Source organism: Pelodiscus sinensis, chromosome 14, assembly GCF_049634645.1.
Source record: "Pelodiscus sinensis isolate JC-2024 chromosome 14, ASM4963464v1, whole genome shotgun sequence".
Taxonomy (NCBI): Eukaryota; Metazoa; Chordata; order Testudines; family Trionychidae; genus Pelodiscus; species Pelodiscus sinensis.
The window spans coordinates 3,818,168-3,827,777 of NC_134724.1; positions in this window are offsets into that span (position 1 = coordinate 3,818,168).

A 9,610-nucleotide genomic window follows, 5' to 3' on the forward strand; every position below is an offset into this window, starting at 1 on the left:
TAGAGGAACTATTCTGGGCATGACATACACACATCGGTTTGTCGCAGCTGCATAACCTAATCACAGAGGGGAAACAAATAACTGCCGAGCTACTGCTGGGCTTCACAGACCAAAGGAACACACGTGTTATTTATGCACTATGAACGATATGATATTCGCTAACCTTTGAAAAATAGCTATGCAAGAATAGGACATTTTGGACCTATCCGGTTGAAAGCTTCTTGCTGGAGTGTGACAAAAACCACAACTGGCTGACTGACTGCCAGCTCCACCTGAGAAGTCATTACTTGCTGATTTTGATGGCCTGGTGGTTTGAATCGTAGCTGATGCGGACAGAGTTCTGTTTCACTCCTTAAGTATCCCATTCACTTCAGTGAAACTCCAGCTGCAATTTGTACATCAGGTCAACACATTTGGAGCTGATTATTCAGCTTGCAACAATTAACTAGATTTTCCCCATTTAAACGAGAAGAAATTGGAGTAATTTAATATGGAGAAAACATCAAGCAAGATGGTTTTATTCATGCTAAAGAAAAGGGGTAAAAAAATACTCCCTGAGACTGAGTCTCATCTTGCTTACACGAGCTGGCTCTTATCTTCAGTGGAGACTCTCCTTACTTCCATGTTAATTAAGATAAGAATCAGGTCCTTTCTCTTTATACGATCTCAATTGTTAGGTTGAAAATTCTATACACATAATTTTCACTACTGAGGACCATTCCAAATCAGCGCTTTGCAGTGGCTGTAACTAATGGATACAATTCTGTACTAGAAAACTTGAAACAGCTCATCTCTTTGATGTCCACCAACAAAGGCCAATCTAGATCACGCAGCCTCCTTGTTTAGCTGTCTCAGATGTTTCTATTTCATTGATATGCACCAGCATGGGTGACATTGACTGAATTTCTGTTCAGCTAGGAGTGGGGCACACACAGAGGTGGCATAAACGGCTCATTCTGAAGGGCCATCTTGTCTCGTACATTTGGTAGCTACCACATTAGAACGATGGTTTACGGGATGCCATAAGAGAGTTTGCAATAAAACTCTACTCACTTATCTCCCTGGTGGCTGGGTCCAAGGGCGCATCTTGATTGAAGCAAACAGGCAAAATATGTGGCGACATGTGAATGACCTCGCAGTTAGGCTGTGGGCCAGATTCTCTTTACACCAGAGACTAGTTCCATTGACTTCAATGGGATTACTCCTGATTTAGAATGGTTTCACCTGTGAGCCGTATTCTGCTCTAACATCCATGTAAATCCAAAGTGAATTCACTGGAATTACTCTAGGTTTACAACAGCACGAGAGAGAGCAGCTCTGGCCCTAGAAAAGTGATAGAAATGTAGCCATGTTAGTCTGGTGTAGCTGAAACAAAATACAGGACTATGTAGCACTTTAAAGACTAACAAGATGGTTTATTAGGTGATGAGCTTTCGTGGGCCAGACCCACTTCGGTATATATATATATATATATATACTTTGGTATATATGGTTGTGCCAATTTCCTTCCACTATTTGATCTGAGGAAGTGGGTCTGGCCCACGAAAGCTCATCACCTAATAAACCATCTTGTTAGTCTTTAAAGTGCCACATAGTCCTGTTTTTTGTTTTGGCCCTCGAAAGTGTCTGTTATCAAGTTGCATGTCCTGCCATAGAGGCGATCTTAAATTTTCCACCCAAGAAAGTCCCTTGGTGTGGGTGTGGGTGTGAGTGTGGGTGGAATCTCGTTTGAAGATTCCCAGTGCTGGGTGGCTCTCAAAGGTTTTATTTTTGGTACTAATCTTGAGAACCAAAAGCCTGCTCCTCCCTTGGCTCCGACTGCCAGTTTTGAAAGCCTGTCTGATGTAAACACTGACTAAGGAAGGACAAAATAGGAAGGGAAAGCTGGGAACCCTGCTTGTGCTGTGAGGAGTGGCTACCAAAATGGTTATGGGCTGTCTCAGTCCGTGTTATAATTAAGGTTTCTCTGGTGAAGACATGAGATCACTAGTGGAGGGGACCTTGAAATATCTCTGTCTCTTGCTCAGACCATGACATTTAAGATTGCCCCCGTTAAAGGATACAGTCCTTAAGTAGGAAACACCAGCTCGGGTGGTTATGCACTGGTGATCAAATACAATTCTTCTAGCTGTCTGTCTCTCTCTCACATACATTCTGATGGAAAAGTCCTGTAGATTTTCACAGGGAGTCAACCATTAGGGTTTGATAAAGACTCATTATATGTTACTCCACAGATCTTTAAAATGTAACAGAAGTACCCCCTTTTCCGCAGGTTTATAAAACTTCTTGTAGAAATTTACACAGGGCCTAGAATTTTCTATTCAAGTCTAAAAGGTGGTTCATAAATGGAGTCATTTAGAGTTGTGAGATTTTTAACTCAAGTAATTATACATACTGGTACAACCCCTAATGTGGATGCAATTATATCGGTAGGAAGGTGCTTTATACAAGTGTAGCAGATTCCCCTTTCCATACAGAAATTAGCTATATCTGTGGAAGCACTTTCCTATCGATCATAATTGTGTCCACACTAGGGGAGTTGCACCGTGGTAAAATGAATGCAGTACAACTTGTGTGTAGAAAAGGCCTTTGAAAGTTCCTTGTCGGGGGGAGCTGGGACTCGGTTCTGACTAAGGACACTAAGAACATGCCACACCTGTCTAATGAAAGAAAAAAGAAGTTGGTTAAATGAGAGCGTCACATTCTTCTTTCACATGCTGATTTTGGAATGTCTAGGGTGTTTTCTGAAATGCAACATCACTGGAATTATTCCATTATTCCACTTTTCGAGTTCTGTTTGAGTCTTTCGCCTTTTTGCTTCTCACAAATCAGATGCACACGTGTACACACACTTGTTCTCACTCTCCTAAGGGAGTTTACCACTTTGTTTTTTTCAAACCAGAACTGCATGGGGAATGGAAATGATAAACAAAAAGAAATCAGTCCAGAAAGGGACTGTACCTGAAAAACAGGGTTATTTCACTGAATTACAAGCTTTGATCCAGCACAGCACTTAAATTCATGCTTAATTTTTAAGCTGAAAACCTGATCTAAAGTGCAATGACATAAATGGGAGTTTTCCCATTGATTTCAATGGACTTTGAAGTCAATGTGCTTAAGCACTTTGCTGAATCAGAGTCTTCGTGACCTGAATAATATAAAAAAGGAGCAATTACCTTTATTCATAGTTCAAATTTCATTTGGCAGATGGCTAAAAAGGCCCCAAATTGTCTATTACTTTAATGATACTTTGTACCTTTCATCTGAGACTCTCAAAGTGCTTTACAAGTGATAATTAAAGGCCAGAGTTCAGAGCCTCAGGTATTTAGGCTTCTAAGCTTCATTGAAATTAATGGAAATTAGGAGTCTAAATAGCTTTGCAGATCTGGGCCCAGACTTCTTACACACACTGTGATATCTTGCTCCAGAGCACTCCTTTGATTTCAGTGGACTATTTGTAGTCAGCATGAGGAATTGTAGCAGAATCTTGCACTTATTCACCCACCAAACACCTCCCTGCATTATAGTAGATAACTATGGCCTACTCTACACTACTGCTGGCTATCGATCTAAGTTACAAAACTTTAGCGACATGAATAAATGTGCTTAGATCTACTTACTGCAATATATTCACTGCAATCAGTCAACAACTGATGCTCTCCTGTTGATTTCACCTACGCTTCTCATTCTGGTAATATACTGGAGTCAATGGGAGAACACTCAGTGGTCAATTTATCATGCTTATATTAGACATGATAAATCGACCCCTGCTGGATCGATTGCTGTCCATTGATCTGGTGGGTAGTGAAGACATTCCCTATGATTGTCCCATTTTACAGGCACTTGAACTGAGGCAGAGAGGAGTTAAATGTTGTGCCCAACTATCACCCAGTGGGTTCATCTGTGACAGGATTTTACAGACCCCCAAACTCGCAATGGGTGCAGTGTTGCTGGTGGCAGTATGGGATGAAGCTGTGGCATAAGGCTTGGGGGGGGGTTGTTTATTTTTACCACTGTGGCAGGAAGGTGAATATACCTGACTCATAGACTCATAGACTTTAAGGTCAGAAGGGACCATTATGATCATCTAGTCTGACCCCCTGCACAATGCAGGCCACAGAATCTCACCCACCCCTCCTAGAATAATCCTCTCACCTATATCTCAGATATTGAAGCCTTCAAATACTTTGAAGACCCCAAGATGCAAAGAATCCTCTAGCTGTGATCTGTACCCCATGCTACAGAGGAAGGAGAAAAACCTCCAGGGCCTCTGCCAATCTACCCTCGAGGAAAATTCCTTCCCGATCCCAAATATGGCGATCAGCTAAACCCTGAGCATGTGGGCAAGACTCATCAGCCAGACACCCAGAAAGTCCTCCACAGTAACTCCTATAATCCCTATTGCTAATAGTACAGCTCTGTCATTCCTACTGAGGGTGGCCAGCTTTCCCATCCCCCATCAAATGCAGGCCTGGTCCTTCGATGCACAAACCCACTCCAATGCAAAGTGTAAACTCCAGATAAACACTCCCCTGGTGAGTTTCCCCAGAGAGAGAGGGAAAGGAATCGATGTCAGAGCATCCTGTGTGATTCCGAGGAGACCACTGTCTGTCTAATGGGATTATTGTTTTGCCAGACAAATAATGGGGCCCCAGTGAGAAAAAGTTTCCATTGCAAGGTGGGGTGCTTTGTCTGAGCTCCAGACAGACAGCACAGACAGAGCGGGCGGAGGTGTCTCAAGGTACTAGCTTTCCATTTGCACAGCCTTCTGTATCGTTGAACACCCTGGAAGGCAGCTACAAAAACAACTGTCACCCTTTCTAGACAGAACTTTCATCTTTTGTTTTGACAGTGCACTAATGTGACTGCAGGATGAACAGACACAGACACTGTATATATATACTTGACTGGAAATATGTTTGTTCAAAAGTTTTGCATTCGCATTTTCCCATTCAAAAAAAAAAAAAAAAAAAAAAAAACCTTCACCAACCACAGAGCCATGTGGTTTCAATTCCATTGAATCACAGCTTCAGAAAGTGTGTGGCAGCCAGTTTCTCCTGTGTCTGCAAACAATAGACTTCCAGACTTTCACCAGGTCATAATTACTTTTGCTACTTCTGCTAAGCCATCACTATAAGGTAATGCTCCCTTTCACTTGACAAATTCATTTCATTGCATCACATTTCTCTCTCTGTTCTGTCTCCTTCCTCCTCCAACCCAGGACTTTGGTAGTCAGCGGAATGCAAGGGTCCATTAACATGACCTTCAGGTTTAATTTTTTTTCTTTACACTTGATTATTTGTGTTATAATCAGGCCTGCTGCCCCCAACCAAAACGAAAGCTCAATTGCATTAGCGGCAGCACAAACTGAGAGTAAATGTATACTCCTGCCCCCAAAGAACTTGCCCTCTAAATAGATAAGACAGACAACAGAAGGGAGGGAAAACGGTAGCCAGAATGGAGACTGACTTGCCCCAGGTCACAGAGAAAGTCAGGAGCAGGGCCAGGAATAGACTCTGGATCTCTAGAGTACAAGACCAGTGCCTTATCCACTGCCCTGCATTAGAAAAAGAATGATCTTACAAGAAAAGACTCTTTCCTTTGTTAAGCAAAGGCCTTGCTAATTTTCCCTTCTAAATAAATACATTCAGGGTTTCTTTAAAGCCTGGATCATGCTTGGGAATATACGGCCTTGCGAAAGCTCTGACACATTTAGATATTTACTAACCCAAAGTTAAAATAACAGGCAGAACTCACACTATGCTGCCCAGTGTTTTCGGAGCACAGGGTATATCAGGTCCCACACATCTCTGTTCATAGACCACACCGATGCCTAGACATAACAGTATGTGATACAAGATATGATGAAAAAGCTTTAACTTTAAATTCCCTGGCTTTTGTGGGCTTTAATCAAACTGTGATTATTGTTTTAATTTCTTCTTTGTGTTTCATTTCCTCCTTCTAAAAGAAAACCCATTAGTAAGGTCATACGGATGATCCTCCCCTGAAATTGGGCCAGCCAGCCTGATTTCAGTGCTAGGCGATCCACAGACAAACATGTTGTAATGGCTCCAGAATCATCCCATTATTTATCGCATTTGTGAATTATTGACGAGATAGTGCTGTGTGTAAAAGCCCCGGTAAACATAAACCCAGATTTCAGCCTGAGTTCTATGGGGGTAAAGCAGGAGTCAGCTGAGCTGGTGTACTTATTTTAAAATGTGGTCTATTATCATTCCCTTGTTCTGCTCAAGTGCAGTGGGAACAGGTTCTGCAAAGTAGGAGTCACAGAGACTGTGACTTGCCTGAAGAAAAACAACAGCAACAGATTCCAGAACCAGGAGAGTGGATTTTTTTTCCAGATTACCTTTGCTCATTTCAACATCTGTTACAAAAACGTTGGGGGTTACACATCTGGGGGAGGCTGAAATTGCTGCCAAGGCGACACCCCAAACTAACTTGTAACTCCTCAGATCTCCTCCAAAATACCTCCCCCTAAACATATGTTACTCACTACTACATGAAGGCCGAATTAGTCACAGGTGGTTCTTTTCAAAATACATATGGGCTGAGACGGTGAACATATGGTCTGATGGCATATTAATAACAGAAATCAGAGATTCCCTGTTAGTCACACAACAATGAAGCAGATTGAGGAAAAGACACCTTTAATAAAGAATGCCTAATGCAGTAGAGAACATGAATCACCCTTAACCAGGTCAATGTGTTCTCAGCCTTGCCTAATAAAATTAGCCATTTATGGGCATTGAAAGACTGTGTTTTTCCTGTTTAGATGCTGGGTATTAATCAGCAGATATTCTCTCCCATTATTCCAGCCATTTTGGAGAGGATATGATAAAACCCACTGTATGTTCTGATGAAGACCTTTTAATCACTCACTGTTCCTGCAACAATCCCCAGGCAGTAGATTAGTTGTAATGTTAAATCTGCCCAGATGTCAGAGCCAACCACAAGCCTGATTCCGCAGTCTCTACTCAATGTCCTTTGACCTCTGTAAGCAAGACATCATGTTTTGGGTCTGTACAGGGGCGGATGAGAGTGCCGCCCCGCTTGCCCTGCCCTAAATCCGCCGCTGGGTCTGTATGCAAATTCCTGAAAGGGCACAGCTCTGCCGAGTTACGTATAACTTCTCAAGAAGTCAAAGAGAATTTTGCCTTAATAAGATAAGGCCCAAGTGTCCGACCAGCCCTTCCCATAGCTGCGCAAGGTCTGAGTTTGATCCTACACTAGTGAGTGCATTCACATCCATATAGACTCATAGACTTTAAGGTCAGAAGGGACCATTATGATCATCTAGTCTGACCCCCTGCACAGTGCAGGCCACAAAATCTCACCCACCCCTCCTAGAATAATCCTCTCACCTATATCTCAGATATTGAAGCCTTCAAATACTTTGAAGACCCCAAGATGCAAAGAATCCTCCAGCTGTGATCTGTGCCCCATGCTACAGAGGAAGGCGAAAAACCTCCAGGGCCTCTGCCAATCTACCCTGGAGGAAAATTCCTTCCCGACCCCAAATATGGCGATCAGCTAAACCCTGAGCATGTGGGCAAGACTCACCAGCCAGACACCCAGAAAGTTCTCTATAATAACTCCTATCATCCCTCCATTGACCTATTTCCCACTGATAATGAATGGTCAATTAGTTACCAAGATCATGTTATCTCATCAAACCATCCCCTTCATAAACCCATCTAGTTTAATCTTGAAACCAGATAGATCTTTTGCCCCCACTACTTCCCTTGGAAGGCCGTTCCAGAACTTCACTCCTCTAATGGTTAGAAACCTTCGTCTAATCTCAAGTCTAAACTTCCTACTAGCCAGCTTATATCCATTTGTTCTTGTGTCCACATTGGTATTAAACTTAAATAATTCCTCTCCCTCCCTGGTATTTATCTCTCTAATATATTTAAATAGTGCAATCATGTCTCCCCTCAGCCTTCTTTTGGTTAAAGTAAACAAGCCAAGCTCCTTGAGTCTCCTTTCATAAGACAGGTTTTCCATTCCTCGGATCATCCTAGTGGCCCTTCTTTGTACCTGTTCCAGTTTGAATTCATCCTTCTTAAACATGGGAGACCAGAACTGCACACAGTATTCCAAATGGGGTCTCACCAATGCCTTGTATAATGGCACTAACACCTCCTTATCCCTACTGGAAATACCTCGCCTAATACATCCCAAGATCGTATTAGCCTTTTTCACGGCCATGTCACAATGGCGGCTCATAGTCATTCTATAATCAACCAGGACTCCGAGGTCCTTCTCCTCCTCCGTTACTTCCAACTGATGTGTCCCCAGCTTATAACTAAAATTCTTGTTATTAATCCCTAAATGCATAACCTTACACTTCTCACTATTACATTTCATCCTATTGCTATCACTCCAATTTACAAGATCATCGAGATCTTCCTGTATGATATCCCGATCCTTTTCTGAATTGGCAATAGCTCCCAACTTTGTGTCATCTGCAAATTTTATTAGGACACTTCCACTTTTGGTGCCAAGATCAGCAATAAAAAGATTAAATAAAATTGGCCCCAAAACTGATCCCTGAGGAACTCCGCTAGTAACCTTCCTTCAACCTGACAGTTCACCTTTCAGTATGACCCGCTGTAGTCTCCCCTTTAACCAGTTGCTTAGCCACCTCTCAACTTTCATATTAATCCCTATCTTTTTCAATTTAACCAATAATTCCCCATGTGGTACTGTATCAAATGCCTTACTAAAGTCGAGGTAGATTAGATCCACTGCATTTCCTTTATCTAAAAAATCTGTTACTTTCTCAAAAAAGGAGATCAGGTTGGTTTGGCACCTTTTGTAAAACCATGTTGTAATTTGTCCCAATTGCCATTAGCCTCAATGTCTCTAACTACTTTCTCCTTCAAAATTTTTTCCAGGATCTTACATACTACAGATGTCAAACTAACAGGCCTATAGTTACCCGGGTCGCTTTTTTTCCCTTTCTTAAAAATTGGAACTATATTAGCAATTCTCCAGTCAAATGATACAACCCCTGAGTTTAGAGATTTATTAAAAATTTTTGCTAACGGACTTGCAAGTTCATGTGCCAGTTCCTTTGATATTCTTGGACGAAGATTATCTGGGCCCCCTGATTTACTCCCATTAAGCTGTTCAAGTTTGGCTTTTACCTCGGATATGGTAATATCTACCTCCTTATCCTTAGTCCCATTTGTTAACTTACCATTATCCCTAAGCTCTTCATTAGCCTCATTAAAGACTGAAGCAAAGTATTTGTTCAAATATTGGGCCATTCCTAGATTATCCTTAGCCTCCACTCCATCCTTAGTAATTAGCGGTCCTACTTCTTCTTTTTTTGTTTTTTTCCTATTTATATGGCTATAAAACCTTTTACTATTGGTTTTAATTCCCTTTGCAAGGTCCAACTCTACCTGACTTTTAGCCTTTCTCACTTTATCCCTACATGCTCTAACCTCAATAAGGTAGCTTTCTTTACTGATCCCTCCCATTTTCATCTCCTTATATGCTTTCTGCTTTTTCTTAATCACCTCTCTGAGATGCTTGCTCATCCAGCTTGGTCTAACACACCTGCCTATAAATTTTTTCCCTT